This window comes from Mustela lutreola, chromosome 3, assembly GCF_030435805.1.
Source record: "Mustela lutreola isolate mMusLut2 chromosome 3, mMusLut2.pri, whole genome shotgun sequence".
Lineage (NCBI taxonomy): Eukaryota > Metazoa > Chordata > Mammalia > Carnivora > Mustelidae > Mustela > Mustela lutreola.
In genome coordinates this window covers 11395004-11412900 of record NC_081292.1, presented here as the reverse complement: position 1 = coordinate 11412900, position 17897 = coordinate 11395004, and the positions used below count along the sequence as shown (strand labels likewise).

Sequence of the window (17897 nt, the reverse complement as noted above, 5' to 3'; positions counted from 1 at the left end):
TCCTATTATAAGTCTAACATAGACAGTGTGGCCGGCCACGATCTTGAAAACTCTGCAGCAGAATGGACTAAATAGCAAGTGCTTAATGGAAGACTGTATGGGATACCTCTCACACACTGCCTCACAAGTTCACTCGAGCTGAGGCACCTCCCCTTAGCTGCACTAATGGGGCTCACTTTCTGCTCACAAGCTTTGCTCTAAGAAACGCTTAGAAGAACTCTTCAGCCATCCTGGGATATATGAACCCTGACCTGGAAGTATGAAGAAGTTAACATCAACAACCTTTGAGCAACCCCTGACCACTGGGGAATGGGATCTGGTATATAAATACCCCCTCCTTCCCACCCAAAGGCATATTCTTATTTCTTATGTCTTCTCAGAGGACTTCCTCAGAATTGAGGCCCAGGTACTCACAGATGTGACCAGGTCAATACAGACCCTTGTTTTGACTTTTCCTCCCTCCCTGTTTCATGGGCCCCAGTTCTCCAACTTGTTTCTTTTTTTTTTTTTTTCCCTTAAGATTTTATTTATTTATTGAGAGAGAGAGAGACAGAGAGAGAGACTCAGAGAGGGAGAGGGAGAAACAGGCTTCCCACTGAGCAGGGAGCCCCATGCAGGGCTTGATCCCAGGACCCCAGGATCATGACCTGAGCCAAAGGTAGACATGTAACGGGCTGAGCCACCCAGGTGCCCCACCAACTTGTTTCTTGTTAACAGGTCCCTAAATTACCTGCCTAATAAGGGTCTGTCTCCAGCTCTGCTTTTGGGATGAAACCACGTCAGGACACTTGTCCTTTGGGACACCATACTCCCTTCCATCTCATTCTAACTCACTGGATGCTCTTTATCTCTGTTGCTGAACTTCTCTCAAATCCTCAGATGCTGATGTGCCAGAATGCAGTCCATTCTCTTCTGTGATTTCATTCCATCTCATGGCTTTAGTATCAACTACGTATCTCAAATTTAATTATCCAGTCTAGACATTCATCTCCAATTCCATACTCTCATAGCCAATGCCTATTCAATATCTCCTCTTGGATGTTCAAATAGATACCTCAAACTTAACATGTCAAAACTAAACTATTTATCTTTCCTCCTCACACCTGATCTACCTAGTCTCTCTTAACTCGGTTGATGACATCTCTATCCTCCCAATTGCTCAAGTAAAACCCTTGGATTCCTCTGCAACTACTTTCTCTCATACATCCCAAATTCCACTACAGCTCTCTTTACCTAAAATCTTCACACCTACTATTCCAGCTTCTATTAACTCGAAGAGGAGGGTTTAGCTTCATTAGCAGTCTTAGGTCTATGATTACTTCTTAATCCAACAGCCTCCAGGGGCTGCAAAGTTAAATGCATCTGAATTGGGTGGAGCCACATTATAAGTGCTAACTAGGGAAACAAATGTCTATGCTTCACCTAAGGGGTGCCATGGCTACTGAGATGCCATGCTAAAAGCACAGGTGATCCGGGGCTGGATATTCAGGTAAAACAATTTTTAGAGGTTATCAACTAATTAAGCTTTAAAAATAACCAGTAGGCCAAAAGAAACAGTCTGAGGGTTAAATTTGTTTGATGAAACGTGAGTCTGCAAATCCTGCTCTAGGATTGGTCTATAATTTATATACCAATAATCCTAATCTTTCTTTTTTTTCTATCAGCTAGGTGATGAATGGGAGCTATTTATGTTCAAAGCTGAACCATTCTGGTTTTCCTCAAAAGCTCCTCTTGGATCAATGTTACTACAAATGGAATGAATAAACACATTTTCTGCCAAAAACAAACTTCCTTCCCTAAGGCAGACCAAAGCCACTCAGAAATAAACAAAACAAGTGGCCTGGCTGACCACTCTCATTAACCAGAGGAGCAAAACCAGTGCCACTTGCATAAAGCCGTGGGGGAAAGTTCTATTCATTTTATCTAATTCTTAATAAATCAAGAAGTAAGAAAACACTTATAATTGTTTTACCCTTAGAAATCAAATGTCAGGTCATTAGTAGTGAATACCAGATAGTATGCAAATTAGATAATCCAGGCATCTAAAATCCACAAACCTAGAGGTTCTTCAAGGAAGTGTTAAAATTCTTTTGCCTCCAGCAAAACAATAAAAGCTATGACTTCAGAGCATTCTGTCAACCACATTTACAGCTCTGCAGCATTTCAAATGATGATACATAAATCTAACTTGTTATGTAACCTACACTGCATTCCTCCTTCATTTGGGTATATGAGAAAATCAAACTCAATTGACACACACAAAGCAATCTTAAAGCCATCGGAGAAACAGAAACGAACACTTGAATGAAAGAGCCTATTGACTGTGTTCCCAGATCAGACAACATTATGAAAGTGCATTACTATAGAACTCCAGCAAATATCTAAATTTTGTTTTTTAAAAAAGATCTTATTTGGGAGAGAGAGCGTGCTCATGTGCAAAGGGAGGGGGAGAAGCAGGCTTCCCTCTGAGCAGGGAGCTGGGATGAGATATGGAGCTCAGGATGAGATATGGAGCTCGGGATGAGATATGGGACTCCATCCCAGGACCCTGGATCACAACCTGAGTCCAAGACAGCGGCTTAACTGACTTCACAGCCACCCAGGTGCTCCCTTAGAAAGTTTTAAGAACTTGAAAAGGTTATTCCATATCCATTTGAGGCAAATCTATAAAAAAAAATTTAAAAACAGAAGAAAAGAACCAGTCCTACACATTATTAATAACTAAAACTGAGTGGAACTCATACAGATATATAGTCAGGGGAAGAGACCAGAGAAATCACAATGGTCCAATAAATGTGAAAGAAAACTCAGACCAAATACTGACTGGAAAGTCTATTATATACACAGTACCAAAATAAATACCCAAGGAGATGTTAGGATGAAAAAGACTGACTGCACTCTCTAGAAGCATTCTACTCTTCCTGTAGCAATTAAAACATTCAAGGTAAAAATGAGGTATCATGAGAAATACTTAGACAGTTGTGGCAATTAAAAGAAGCTATCTCAGCTGGGGCAGAGCATGGACACTGGGTACTGGAAAAGATTTTATGAAGCCCTGGGAGCTGAGACAGATTTGAAGAATGAACAGGATTTGGACAAGCAGAAAAAGGAGGCAGAAGGCTCAAAGAGAATATTCCAAATGACGAATGTATAAAATAATCACTAGATAGGGCAATGAAGAAACCTTTATTTAATAAATGGTACTGAAATAATCCCATGAAAAACTGAGATACAACCTTCTCAGCCTATATATTCTAAGTGGATTAGAGTATACTTCCTTAAAAACTAAGTCTCAAAAAAAAAAAAAAAAAAAAACCCAAAACCCTAAAAAACAATACCTTATTTCTATAGGAGTAATTTGAAGCACAATAAGAAACTTAGACCTAGGTTGAGTTCGCACTTGTTTAATTATTAGGTTCTTTGAACAGTTATTTTATTTGTAAAATCAGATTTCCATTTATTTAAGTTATCTAAGCATCAGTTTTACCTATTTGTAAAGGAGCAAAAATAATCTCAAGATTTTATGAAGACTGACAGAAATGCCAGTTTTATTGAACATGGTCACTACTTCTCTTATTAACACTAAAATTACAAGAATATATAGCTATCAATTTTGACATTCCATTGCAAGCACAGTACACGTAAGAATATCCATGTCTGAGACACACTAGAACTCAAACATGTGAATACAAATCTCAGGCTTTTATATCTTATACCATGATTATTACTGTATGTGTAGCACTTAAAACAGTCCCTGACACACAATAATATTCTGGAAATGTAATGATCATCATTATCATTACTATATAAATCATACCTATACACCTTTTCTAAAATGTCTAGTCTCTTTAAAATTTAATTAAAGATGAAAATACTGTAGATACAAAATGCTTTATAGTTTTATCATTTTCTCCCACCTTTTACATCACTATTAGTGACCAACCACATCAATTCTTTTAAGTCTATCAGTGACTGTTCACTGAATATCAGTTACTCAGGTCATGCACAGACTGTAAAGTGTGTCACTGTGTTATCCCCTTGTCTCCTGGTGACAAACCTGCATGACATTTTAGAAAAATGGATAACCAAACAAGGGAATTTTCCAACAAAGATAAAGTGCAGCAAAAAACCAGGAAGTGGTAACCCTGCAAGTAAAAAATCTAAGAGAACATAAATGAAGTTACAGAAGAAAGGGCTGACTGCAAGAATGTGTCACTACTGCCCTCAGAGAAACTAAACATGCCAGTCAGAGGAACTCTATAAGGGTAAACTTCATCACCATAAATGAAGAAAGTGGTTACGATGAAAAGGAGGAAAGGATGAAGACGTCCCAGAAGTAATACTAGCACCAAAAAAAAAAATCAGATTAAAAAAATTCTGGGGGCTGGCACCTAAAGAACTCAGTTAGTGGAACATGTGACTCTTGATTTTAGGGTTTTAAGAGCCCCACACTGTTCAGGAAAACAGGAATTCTTGGATATATTTCAAGACACTGAGAATACAACGGATAAAATGTTAGAAGCAAATCCAAACTTCAAAAGAAGTATGACAATGTGGCCAAGGCATAAAAATAATGTTCATTCCAAATTATAAGCTCTAGGAAAAAGAAAAAGCAGGCAATTACTCACTTTTAATTAGATGCAACCTATGTAAAAATATATATAAATATCAATATATCTAACGAAATATAAAACAAAGGAAAACAGTGTCTTTGGGAATCAAAGAATACAATGCCCATCCACTCAAGTCCTTCTCTACAACTGTGAAACTTTGCAGAATACCTTTGAATTATACCTGTAATAGTAGTAATAGTAATAGTAGTAATAGAAACACAGACAAGTTCAAGGCTGGGAAACATAGAGTCCCAAAGCTAAGTTTTCATATCTTAATTTGCCACAGACATTTTTTCTATTGGGGAAATACATAATATAAACAAGTGTAATACCAATAACCTAAAGTACTAAAACAGAGATAATGTTCATACAACATGTTGTAAGTGTAACAGATTCTCATTCCCTTTTTTTTTTTTTTAAGAGAAAGAGTGCATGCACAAGCAGGGAGCATGGGAGAGGGAGAGAGAAAATCTGAAGCAGACTCCCTGCTGAGCGTGGAGCCCCACAAGGATGGATCTCATGACCCTAAGATCGTATCTGAGCTGAGATCATGACCTGACCTTAACCAACTGAGACATCCAGGTACCCCAACATGTTCTCATTGTGTCTGAATTGCATACCACAAATTTCAAAATACAGATAGTTGTATCTTGAGTCACCTGTGTAATGTTTTTAAAAGCCTATTCCATATACTAGAATGAAAATCCAATATATGCACAAGAAAACTAGAAACCACTAATAAAATCGAATACCCGCATCCCACTCTTAAAATTTCTTACTTCTTAATGTATTATTAAAAACTAGAGAAGTAATTTGCAAAATCTGATTGGTTTAAAGGCAGTTTGTGTTATTCATAAATAACATAAGCCAGTGCAGCATTTAGTTCAGGATGCTGCGGCATTATGTCAAGCAGGAGAGCATTACAGACCTGATCCCCATTCGGCCGTGAGCTTCAGAGAGAAGGAGCTCTGTGCCTGGATTGTCATACACTACTTTCCTAATTCCATAGAATTCTATGACCAAAACAAATATTTAATCACCTTCCTAGCAAAAATATGCATCCACATATAAATGTATTTTGACAGAAAGAGTCCATTGGTGTTTAAACTCTGAGCAAGAATCTTAAGTCTCTCAAAGCTTCAATTTCTTCATCTGTAGAAAGGGAGATAATACCTACCCCCCACTAAGACTGAGACTCAGAGAATGAGAGGCACCTATTACACTGTCTGGCTCTTTTCCTAGGTCTTACCCATCACATCAGGCCAATCTTACCCTCTGCACAGGTGCTGTTACTACCATTCTTATAGTTCTCAGGGACCAACATCAGAATATTAGAGGGTTTGTCTGTCAATTCCACAAGTGTTATTAAAAATGTATATGTCTCCAGCAGTGCTTATGACACAAAGTAACACGACAATCTTTATCTTGAAAGAGGTTAATGACTTCCTATGGAAATAATACTCCCACCCATAAAAAGTAACATAATAACAGCATAATAATTCTGTCCACACTGTATTATCATTACAGACTACAATTATAATAGAAATTCAGAGAACAGAACAGTGTGAAAGAAGTTTGGGTTAAGTATCTTCAAATGGACCAGATAACACATCATTTCAACTCATCAAAATGTCTGGTTCTTTCCCAGGACTGAAAGCAGTTATCACAGCCTGTTCATTGTTATTACAGCCCCTGAACTAAGCACAATGCTTGAAACATTGTAGTCTCCAGTGTGCATAGGAGTGGATGAGTGACTTAGCAAACAACAGGATAAAAGATGTAAGCAGGGGCGCCTGGGTGGCTCAGTGGGTTAAGCCTCTGCCTTTAGCTCAGGTCGTGATCTCAGGGTCCTGGAATAGAGCCCCGCATTGGGCTCTCTGTTCAGCAGGGAGCCTGCTTACCCCTCTCTCTCTGCCTGCCCCTCTGCCTACTTGTGATCCCTCTCTCTCTGTCCAAAAACAAACAAACAAACAAAAGATGTAAGCAGCCTGTCATAAATACAACTAGTTTGGAGTTGTGATCCCCTAAGACTGCCCACTCTGCTAAAAGGATTTGTTTGGGAAAAATAAGTGATAAGATTGATATGTAGGTAGCAAATACCTGACAAAAATTTTAAAAAGTGTGCAATTTCTCCCATTAAAAATTAAAGTGATAGAGACTTTAAATAATACACTAATGGTTTTATATATAATGATTTTTCCAGACTGACAAAATGACTTAATGACAAGAAATGCAGATAACTGATCTCTGGAGATCTAGTATCTCTGGGGAGATATTGTACATCTGATACATGATATTATTGCACAGCTACCTGCCTTGGTAGCAGTCAAATAACAGATTTGTAAAAGGCTATTAAAAATGCTCAGCCACAATCTTAAATGTGAACTGCTTCCTAATGGCAATTCTATGAAGATGAGAAGACCTCCAACAGGCCAGATGTTATGCAATGCAGAGTATAAAATGCCAAGTAAAATAAGACCTGCCCCCCAGAAGCTCATAGTCTATGAAGAAGACATGTAAAAAATGATTACACTGGTGCATCTGGGTGGCTCAGTCGGTTAAGCCTCCGCCTCTTGATTTTGGCTTGGGTCATGATCTCATGAGATCGAGCCCCACTTAAGATTCTCTCTCCCTCTGCCTGCCCCTCCCCACCATGTGTATGCATGCTCTCTCTCAATAAACAAAAAAATATATAATACTACAATGCAATAAGTCAAATACTACAGAACTGGAGTTCTTTGGATAAACTAAAATGGGAAAACGGGAATAACTGAATTATACCTAGAGGATAGTCTCAGAGAAAGAACCGATATTTGAGTCTGCCTGATATGTTTTTAAAAATACCATCACCACTAACAACTTTCAAAGGCATTTTTTAAATTCAGTAAGTTTTAAATTAAGGTTTTTTTAGGATAAATATAAGCATATTCACTCACCTGGAAAAGGGGAATATTCTCTCCTTAGAGACATTTTAAGTGCCGACTGTTAACAGTTCATAATAGATTAATGCTAAAGTCCTTAAAAAAAAATGCCTTGCTAAACTGAGACTGAGGCAACATTAAGAAATTCACAAACAATGCGTAAGATTTTTCAATGTGACTAAATACAAAACACACACACACGATAATTTTTTAATAACTACTATTCCATCTGCCATGCATGTCTGAACCTTAATCTGTCTGCTCTTCTTTTATTTCTACTTACTGACGTTTAGATAATTCCAGATTTTAACTACTCAGTCTGAATTTACAAACCAGGCGCCTGGGTGGCTCAGTGGGTTAAAGGCTCTGCCTTCAGCTCAGGTCATGATCCCAGGATTCTGGGATGGAGCCCAGCATTGGGCTCTCTGCTCCACAGGGAGCCTGCTTCCTGCTCTCCCTCTCTGCCTGCCTCTCTGCCTACTTGTGATCTCTGTCTGTCAAATGAATAAACAAAATCTTGAATTTACAAACCAGATGCAGGGAAACATTTTCAAAAAAGGACATGTACTATGCTAACTTTTTAATGATCAAAGACTATGTATGTATGTGTTAAAGCTTTACCTTTAAAACAAATAGATCAACATGCTACAGTTCCTGGAATGGGGAGTGGGTGGGTGTAGAGGCTCTCTTTTCTCTTTAAAAACAACCCTACATGTCTTACAGGCTTTTCTCCTAAAAATGAAATGTCCACTAGTAGCCACAGGTTACCTAAAACATCAATACACAAAACTACAAAAGCATCACATCATATAGATTAACTTTACTTCTCAAATGAGCTGGTAATCCCCCCCCCCTTTTTAAAGATTTTATTTATTTGACACACACATACATACATACACAGAGTACAAGCAGAGGGAACAGGAGAGGAAGGGAGAGAAGCAGTGCAACTCAGGGCTTAATCCCAGGACCCTGGGATCATGACCTGAGCCAAAGACAGATGCTTCACAGACTGAGCCACTTAGGCACCCAAGAGCTGATAATCCTTTAGTGGAATCCCAACTTCTAGAGGTTGTGCAGAGATAATCAAGTTGAAAACATTCAGTATTTGCAGATTTTGGCATATGCGTATATGTATATCACAGCATGTTGCCTACTGTGTAATCAGAAGGGACTGTCACTTCCTGAAATCAATGTCAACACGCATACATACTATTTTGTGCTACATGCTCAAAACAGTGCATTTGAAGGTTTCATTCTCAAAACAGTAGAGACACAAGAATAGAAAGCAAATCAACAAATTAAAACTTCAACTAGAATTGCTTTGGCTGTGTTAAATTCACCAGGCCAAGGCCTCCAAATAAAGATATGGAGGGTCAATGGAGCACAAGTGTAGAGGTCAGGGAGGATCAGCCCACCAATACTGCCCCTCTACTCCCATGACTTCCTATCTTGAGAGAATGGTCCAAAGACCCTGGATCCTTGAGAAATCATTCACAGAGACAGAAACAAGACCAGTGCCACAGTGTCCTGACCAGACTGTTACTGTAATATAATCTGCTTCTTGCCCTCCTGTGGTTATTGCTCATTTTTTGAACCTGAATTCCTAACCTCTCCACCACCAATTCTGTGAGCTACCTGCCATCATGCCAATAAATTACCTAATAAGTTTCTCCAACTTTTAACCAAAGACCCCTGAATGAATTATAAAGACTATTCTGGACTCATATAGAAAGCGAACTATAACTCCCTTCCTAATTTAAAGCCATTCCTACAAATAAGCAAAACTATGTTACAAATGTAACTTGGGGTTCAGAGTGTAAATAATAAAGATACTCTGAAATTAAAAGTTATATAAATCATTTTTTGAGACTTTTAAGAGGTACCTATATTATTAAAATTTTAAGTTTCAAAGTATAAAATATGAACATTAAAAAAAGTAGAAGAGAACATTTGGTCATGACATTTGGTCATGATCTCTGGGTCCTGGGATTGAGCCCCCGCATGGGGCTTTCTGCTCAGCAGGGAGCCTGTTGCCCCCCCACCTCTCTGCCTCCTTGTGATCTCTCTCTTTCAAATAAATAAAATAAAAATCTTTTTAAAAATGTATTAGTCTAATAAATAATTTTAAAACTTCCCAGAAAAAGAACAATGAAACATTTTGAGGAAAAAAGGACACTAAAATGATACTGATTTGTATGAACTACTCTCTCTGTAATAAGAGGCCTTCCTTTGTTTTATATATTCTAAACTGTTCAAGAACAGTAATGAAAAGATTCTCCACCTGCTCTTACTTTTTCTTTAAGATCCTTAATTCATGTTTCCTCACTAAAAAACAACATGTAAGTGAAATTAGTTTTCACTCTTCCTGAAAATGTATCACATTTCAAATCAAAAGTAGAATTTTTAGCTTTCCTAAAAACCAGCATTTCTTACATCCTGGATAGCATCCTGTAGTCATACTCAATCCCCTAACCCATCTGGTATTTTCAGAGAATACATTTAGAAGAAGCAAAGCACATATTAAGGAGAGTAAGAATATATTTAAACCTTTAGGAAGCATTTGCTATAAGGGCTATTAATATTTGTGAATACCTACTGTATACCATGCATTTTGCTACAGATTACAATTTTTTCAAAAAACACTGCAAAACAGATGATGTTACCCTATAATGTTACCCATTCCATAGAAAGTAAATGAGGAACATGAACCTCAGAAATTGGTTTACTTAACTCATGTCAGTGTTAAGGGTTAATCTGACTCAAGCACAGATCTGACTGGTCCCAAAGATGATGACATTTTAATCCATAACAAAATGCCTCAATGGGCACATTCTTCTTTGTTTTCATTGATAGTTTTCTTAATAGAAAAACAATTGTAACCATTACCCTGTACAAGCAAAACCTGTGGGATATAACCATAAAGCAATGTTATATCTACCACCGTCCTTTAAAGTTATTCTGTGGTGGCAGTTTAATGTCCCTGAACTTTTATTTAAGCAAGCCTATGACTTTGGTCATTTTCAAGTTATAAAAACTGTCAAAATTTAGAAATTGATAGACCCAGTTTAGTAGCATGGTCACAATTTGTCATCCTGCACTACCGCTTCTCGCCCTGTCCCAGTTCCGTCTGCAGCCCGCTCGATTTCAGGCCTGACAGGAGCACAGTGCTTGACCCGCTCTCCCTTCCACCTCACTAGCCCTGCATGTAGCAATTCAGGGCCATGAGAGGGCATGGGCACTCTCAGCTCAAAAAGTACTTAAATTTGATCAGTCAGGGAATGCCTTCTGGAGTTTCCTGCAAGCTCTCACCCACTCTAGGACTGGGATCTCTCACCACAATTTCTTGATGCAAGATAATACATCTCCGGCGGGCATCCGACCATTTCTTCCTCCCCACTCTGCCTCATACGACCCTGATCCACTCGGGGTGCTCATCCCGTCGATGGGAAACATGTGCCCCTTCAGAACTCAGGGAGGATGGGCAGTCCACCCCCGCAGTAACCTGGCTTTGCTGTGCTGCCAGAGCAAACAGCTTCTCTTTCACGCAACAACAGTGAGACATCAACCCACTGTGTCCCCTAAACTACACAAGTTACATATTCAGCTCTCAAATCATTACCAGAAAGCTCCTGTACTGGAGAGGGAGCACGCCAAGAAGGGAGAGGGTAGGTTAGAAGAAACTCCTAGCACACTAACAACCTGGTTTAAAAACACTTTTCCAATATACAACAACTCAGTTCAAAAACTATTCTAATATACAGCTCCCTGATTTTTTTCTATCAACATGTGGGGTAGGTATTTAGCGGTCACAAATCCATTTTCTGGCTCTTAATTTTGCATACCTGCATGGGATGCTTATAACTCTCTTTAGAAACGTGCACCTCTCAACTTAGGGCCAAACTCAGAATAAAAAGAGTTCCATTTTCACATCTTATTACATGATATATTTAGCACTTCACTAAATTTTCCACAAAAAGTAGGAAGAAAAATCCGTAATCCCACCACAGTTAGCCAGTTAACACTTTAGCATGTTGCTTTCATCTGAAAATTTCTTCTTTTAAGTTTCCTTTTTAAAATCTTGTAGAAAAACACCTCATTTATATAATCCTATCATGCAATCCAGTTTCCCACAGAATTTCGGCATGCTTTTCACAAACACCGAATTTCCATTAAGCCAATGTAAAGGTGGCTTTCTGAAACTTGTCACACTGTCACTCCCCAAAATCAGAACCATAAGGCTCCCACTGCCAGAGATTAAATTTCAATCTTTTAAAATTAAGACAATTCTATATGGTCTCCTATATATGTTATGCCTCTAAATGTAACTTGAAGCCCTGTAGTCACAATATAAAACTCATACTCCAAGAAGCAGGTGAATGTCTGGGGAGTTTCTGATCATGGGATCTGACCTATGCCCAAGATGAGAAAGTGTTTCAGGGACTGGTCACGGTTCCACAATGATTGCTGGAAATATCATGAGACGGAGCTTTATCATGATTACAGGCAGGCTGAACCCATGAAAAGCAACAGAGCATATCAACGTGGCAAGAACAAACTTGCAGCATGGATTGGTCCTCACATGACTGCAAATAAAACTCTATCACCACACATACAATATTTACTGGCTCCACACTCATGATCACAACGCCAAGAATCAATCTAATGCTCAAGAGCAGATTTATGGAAACTTTAAAGTGTTTAAAACTGGATTTGGGGATTATTTTTGTTAATGTTCCACAAATAATCTACCACCCATTCACGGAGCACACTCTAAAAAAATTGTTTTAAAGTCATATTTCAGCAGATGAAGTGAGAAATAAATTCCAATTAACATGCTACCAAGAAAAAAAAAGCACTCAGTTCTTAGCCCAAAGAATCTTTGCTTTTCTCAGAAGTGGATGTCAGTGAGAACTCACAGAATTACAGAAGTGCCTGAAGAAAGAAAAATAATCAGTTCTCTCTTAAAGTTAACAATAAATGTATTCACTCAAAGGTACACAAGAACAATGAGCGTGGGCAAATACTGATGCGTCTTTATGTATAACTGTGGAGGACGTGTGTACACTCATACAACATGCATGTATGTGCACAGATATCTGGAGAGATGTTCACCAGAACACTACTTAGATGGTGATTTTTGCCTTCTTTTTTTTCCATTTTGTCTCATTTTTAAAATAAATGAGCATACACTTTTACAATGAAAGAATGCTATTTGCACTATTAAAATATGGCATGATGAATAAAAACATACACATAGACCAATGGAACGGAGTAGAGCCCAGATATGGACCCTCAACTCTATGGTCAAATAATCTTCGACAAAACAGGAAAAAATATACAGTGGAAAAAAGTCTCTTCAATAAATGGTGCCGGGAAAACTGGACAGCTATATGTAGAAGAATGAAACTTGACCATTCTCTTACACCGTACACAAAGATAAACTCGAAATGGATAAAAGACCTCAACCAACGTGGGACAGGAATCCATCAGAATCCCAGAGAAGAACATAGGCAGTAACCTCTTCGATATCAGCCACAGCAACTTCTTTCAAGATACGTCTCCAAAGGCAAAGAAAACAAAAGCCAAAATGAACTTTTGGGACTTTATCAAGATCAAAAGCTTCTGCAGAGCAAAGGAAACAGTCAACAAAAACAAAGAGGCAACCCATGGAATGGGAGAAGATATTTGCAAATGACAGTACAGACAAAAAGTTGATATCCAGGATCTGTAAAGAACTCCTCAAACTCAACACACACAAAACAGGCAATCATATCAAAAAATGGGCAGAAGATATGATTAAACACTTTTCCAATGAAGACATACAGATGGCTATCAGACACATGAAAAAATGTTCATCATCAGTAGCCATCAGGGAGATTCAAATTAAAACCACATTGAGATACCACCTTACACCAGTTAGAATGGCCAAAATTAGCAAGACAGGAAACAACATGTGTTAGAGAGGATGTGGAGAAAGGGGAACCCTCTTACACTGTTGGTGGGAATGCAAGATGGTGCAGCCACTTTGGAGAACAGTGTGGAGATTCCTCAAGAAATTAAAAATTGAGCTTCCTTATGACCCTGCAATTGCACTACTGGGTATTTACCCAAAGATACTGATGTAGTGAAAAGAAGGGCCATCTGTACCCCAATGTCTATAGAAGGAATTGGCCACTGTCACCAAACTGTGCAAAGAACCAAGATGCCCTTCAACGGACGAATGGATAAGGAAGATGTGGTCCATATACACTATGGAGTATTATGCCTCCATCAGAAAGGACGATACCCAACTTTTGTAGCAACACGGACGGGACTGGAAGAGATTATGCGGAGTGAAATAAGTCAAGCAGAGAGAGTCAATTATCATATGGTTTCACTTATTTGTGGAGCATAACAAATAGCATGGAGGATATGGGGAGATGAAGAGGAGAAGGGAGTTGGGGTAAATTGGAAGAGGAGGTGAATCATGAGAGACTATGGACTCTGAAAAACAACCTGAGGGTTTTGAAGGGGCGGGGGGTGGGAGGTTGGCGGAACCAGGTGGTGGGTATTGGAGAGGGCACGTATTGCATGCAGCACTGGGTGTGGTGCAAAAACCATGAATACTGTTACGCTGAAAAGAAATTTAAAAAAAAATACACTAAAAAAAAAAAAAAGCTCATGAATAAAATAATAGTAACAATTAATAACAAAAAAAAGTCATGACGAGCTACAGTAATCAAGACATGTGGTACTAGCAAAATAAGAGACATGTAGACCAATGAAACAGAAAAAAGAGTCCAGAAATAAACCCATACATCTAGGGTCAACTGATTCTCAACCAAGACACCACGGCAAAGCAACAGGGAAAAGGACAGGCTTTTCAACAGATGGCACTAAGACAACTGCTCATCTACATACAAAAAGGTCAACTTAAGAAATTTACCTCACACTATATGTAAAAATTAATTAGGGGTACCTAGGTGGCTCAATCAATTGAGTGTCCGACTCCTCATTTTGGCTAAGGTCATGATCTCAGGGTCGTGAGATCGAGCCCTGTGACAGGCTCTGTGCTTGGCACAGAGTCTGCTTGGGATTCACTCTCCTTCTGTTCCTCCCACCGCTCACATGTGCTTTCTCTCTCTCAATAAGTAAATAAAATCTTTTTAAAAAGTTAATTAAAAATGGATCACAAACCCAAACATAAGTAGTAAAATGATAAAATATGAAACATTTAGAATACATAGGCATAAATCTCATGGTCCTGGGTTGGACTAAGACTTCACGGACACAGAAACAAAAGGATTCTTAAAAGCAAAGAAAAAGGTAAACTAGACTCTATCAAAGTTCAAAACCCTTGCACCTCAAATGATACCATTAAGAAAATAACAAGACAAGGCACAGACTGGGAGAAAATATTTGCTAATCATGTGACTTATAACTGCCTGGGATAAACTGTCTCACAGCACCTGTTTAATCCTACTTTACGACTCAAGGACAGTTTCCTATGACACTGTAAACCAGTTATACTTAAAAAAAAAAAAAATTGCTCACTCATCTCTCTCTTATGAGACCCAAATAAGACTCGAGAAAGGATCTGAGAGACCAGAGGCAGGTTAAGGACTTCACTAAAGCTTTGCCTGTATACCTCAACTAGGAAAACATGAGATGTTTAAATATTCTTTAATTATTTAAAATCACAGGCTATCTACTTACCCAAACTAAGCAAACTGAGAATGCTTTAAAAATTAAATTTGATTTTAATAAAATATAGGTGTTTTTTTAAAAGCTGCTAAGAACACTGAAAATCAGCTAAAACAAAGTTCTTAAACGAACTTTTAATATGCTACTAGACTACTAAGAAGGGGTCAGTGACACATACCAAAGACAGAACACTGGCCAGTTGTCACCATGACACATACTATACTGGAACTTTGGCACACCCATTTCAAAGGGTTGCCAACCCCAGGCTACATATTTCGACTACAGCTTCAACATACTGTTCTATAAATAAAAAGGAAAAGCTTTGGTTTAACTATATTCACATTTTAATATAGGAAGCCCCAATTATCAGAGAGTTTGCAAAATGTAAGCTTTTATCCACTAGCTACTTAGAAGTGGTGCCACCATAGCTATTAAATTTCTTTACATCTCCAGCTCTGTACACTCATGTACACTTTAACCCAAATGGACAGAATAAATGAAGCTAACTTTTCTGAACTTCAGAAAACAACTTGGTAAATAATATTTATGTTAATACCAGAACATATTAAATATTTAAGTAAAAACAAGTTTAAACATAACAATCTTCAGCAAGTAAAGTTAAATTTTGAAATAATATTTCTTGAATTTGTTTACAGAAAATGACTGGACAGGAGTTAAAAATGCTGACTGATAAAATGAAGCCTAACCCCCTTTTAAAAAAATGAAAAAAAAAAAAAAAAGTTTAAACCTTCCTCCAACTATAGCCGCTTCCCCCACCTTTTAAAACATTTATTTATGGGATGCCTGGGTGGCTCAGTTGGTTAAGCAACTGCCTTCGGCTCAGGTCCTGATCCTGGAGTCCCGGGATCGAGTCCCGCATTGGGCTCCCTGCTTGGCGGGGAGTCTGCTTCTCCCTCTGACCCTCCCAATTCTCATGCTCTCTCATTCTCTCTCTCTCAAATAAATAAATAAAATCTTTTTTTTTTTTTTAAATATTTATTTGTCAGAGAGCAAGAGCACGTACCCACAAGCAGGACAAGCAGCAGGCAGGGGAGAAGCAGGCTCCCTGCTGAGCAAGGAACCCTAGGCATGACTTTACCCCAGGACCCTGGGATCACAACCTGAGCTGAAAGCAGATGCTTAACTGACTGAGACACGCAGGCATCCCTATGCTAGCCCCTAAAATCTATACTGTCCCAAGATCTAAAGGAAAGGAAACCTCATTAAAAATGTGCTTATATTGTTGTTAGAATTTCCCAGAATTTTAAATACAGAACTATTGTATGACATAAACAAAAACACAGTAATCTCATACTTTGCAACCCAAGGTGGTTTTCCCATAGTTCACTTTAATATGATGTCCCCCAAATTCTTAAGAAACATGTATCATTTTTTTCAAAAGATGTCTGGACATGTTAGCCATTACATTTTGAGTAGATACCAACTTACCTTGGAGAAAATACCTCTCAAATGCTGATGCTCTGACTACTGCTATTAGTAAAAGTAATAATACTGCCCTTCCTCTCTTGCACAGGAGTTTCATGTTTTCTACCAGCATCCATGAAAAGGTGGCATGGTAACTTACTAGCTTGTAAGTAGGGTATGATCTCAGATCATCATGGTTCTGGACAGTTTTGGCAGTAAGGATGGGATACTGACAGAGCCATCCATGACTTTCTAGAAGACAGAGGTCTACGAAACGGGAAGACACCCTGGGATCTGAGAGTGGTCCTGACGGTAGGTGGGAAGAAGGTGAAAATATGGACCCCTACCGCCCTACCTGTTAATGAACAGGAGCTGGATTAATGTTCAGAAACTGAGTAGTGAGAATGGAATTGAAATCAGCCATCCAAATGGTGACTCGGTAGTTGTTCATTCTCCTCTGGACTGGCAGAGGAAGGGATATGCCAAGACAATGGGGCAACAGCCCTGTGTTTCCAAATGAAAGGCAATGTGGCTGTGACTATTGAGCCCTGGAATCCCCAAAACTAAAATTGATTATGTAAATAATGATGGTCTTGCTGCCAAAGTGAAGGTTTCATTGGACAAAAGTATTAGAAGTTCCTTTGACTGAACTATGAGGGAATGACCAAAAGGGAATACAAAGCTTTGACTGCTGGTACAGATGCTTTCTCCCTCCATGCTGCCATCTCCACGCTGCTCTACTTCTACCCCCAAAACTCTTCTGCTTTACAGAAAAAATGATATAGTATTGGGCTGAGGTCTCCCTGACCCCAAGGCCACAAGGCCAATAAGCTGCCTAGAGAACTTTAGAGAGGGACTCAAAGCTTTAAGGTTCGTTTAGATATAGACACCCATGTCATCACCACCCTACCCAGTCCCAAGAAGGGAGAGAAAAATCTAGATTCAATTAATAGTTTGAGCAGGATTTAGAGGGGGAAAAAAAATGAATGTGACCAAAGGACAGGGCTCTTTGGGCCAGTTCAATATTCTGTTGCTGCCTCTACATCCCAGTGTGTAGTTAGAAGTTTCCATATGTTACGTGGTTGTCCCTCCCCACCGTGTAAGTGCCAGAGGAGATTCTCCCAATCAGGAAGAGTCACATGTATAAGAATACTAGTACTTTTGGGGCCCCACAAGCCTAATGACCCGTTTTTTGGTTGGGTCTGTGTGACTTGCGATTTTATTGATTAGAGCTTCTGACAGAGGGAGGCAGTCT

General features: G+C 38.7%; 1 protein-coding gene across 9 annotated transcripts in view; it reads right to left on the bottom strand.

The window, feature by feature from the left end:
- Window positions 1-17897, bottom strand: part of CYRIB (CYFIP related Rac1 interactor B) — a 143023-nt gene that overhangs the window by 54689 nt on the left and 70437 nt on the right. The window lies entirely within an intron of this gene.